Raw genomic sequence first — 803 nt, forward strand, 5'->3', positions numbered from 1 at the left:
TTATATTATGTTTATTTATTTATTTATTTCTGTAGGAAACTATTCTACTTTCTATGTTCTACGTTATATATTTTGATAATTACTGGTATTTTTATATATGTAAAGCATAATATGTTATACATGTATGTATATTGTTATAATTGTTTTTTATAAAAAAATAAATAAATAGACATAATATAATGCCTAAAAGTTGATGAATACCACCTCTTGATCCCCTCCAGTTTCTTATTACCTTATAAATTAAGGCTAAAACAACTTTTTACTCTCACCCATTTATTACATTCAGTAGTGTAATTGCCATGCAATGAAAAAACACTTGTGTATTAATAATTGCGTATTCTACCAGCTGTATATTGAACAGATATTATCCCTTAGTTGGTTGCATTCGCAACCTCTAACTCTCTCTATATATAGCGTTATATACTGGGCATAACTGAACGGGCGAAAATACTAAAGGACTTCTTCGACACGCGGAACATCTGTAACTCTAGAATGGAGGTCTACGGACCATGCTTGCACTTCAGGAAATTCCTGCTAGCCTACTGGGACCCACATGATAACAGGGCCATTTACGAATGTCAGCCAAAGGTAGACAGTCTCCTGTTGTTGACACTAACGAAGTCTTTTCCTTCTCCATTTTCTAGAGCGGTCATTTGCTAAAGAAGCCAAAAGGTAACAGGTTTCGAATCTGACGATACACTGTAAAGATAAACGCTTTACGGACTTGAAATCCAAGTTAATCCCATATATATATATGTAGAGAGAGAGAGAGAGAGAGAGAGAGAGAGAGAGAGAGAGAGAGA

Source organism: Octopus bimaculoides, chromosome 11 (assembly GCF_001194135.2).
Source record: "Octopus bimaculoides isolate UCB-OBI-ISO-001 chromosome 11, ASM119413v2, whole genome shotgun sequence".
In the NCBI taxonomy this organism is placed as follows: domain Eukaryota; kingdom Metazoa; phylum Mollusca; class Cephalopoda; order Octopoda; family Octopodidae; genus Octopus; species Octopus bimaculoides.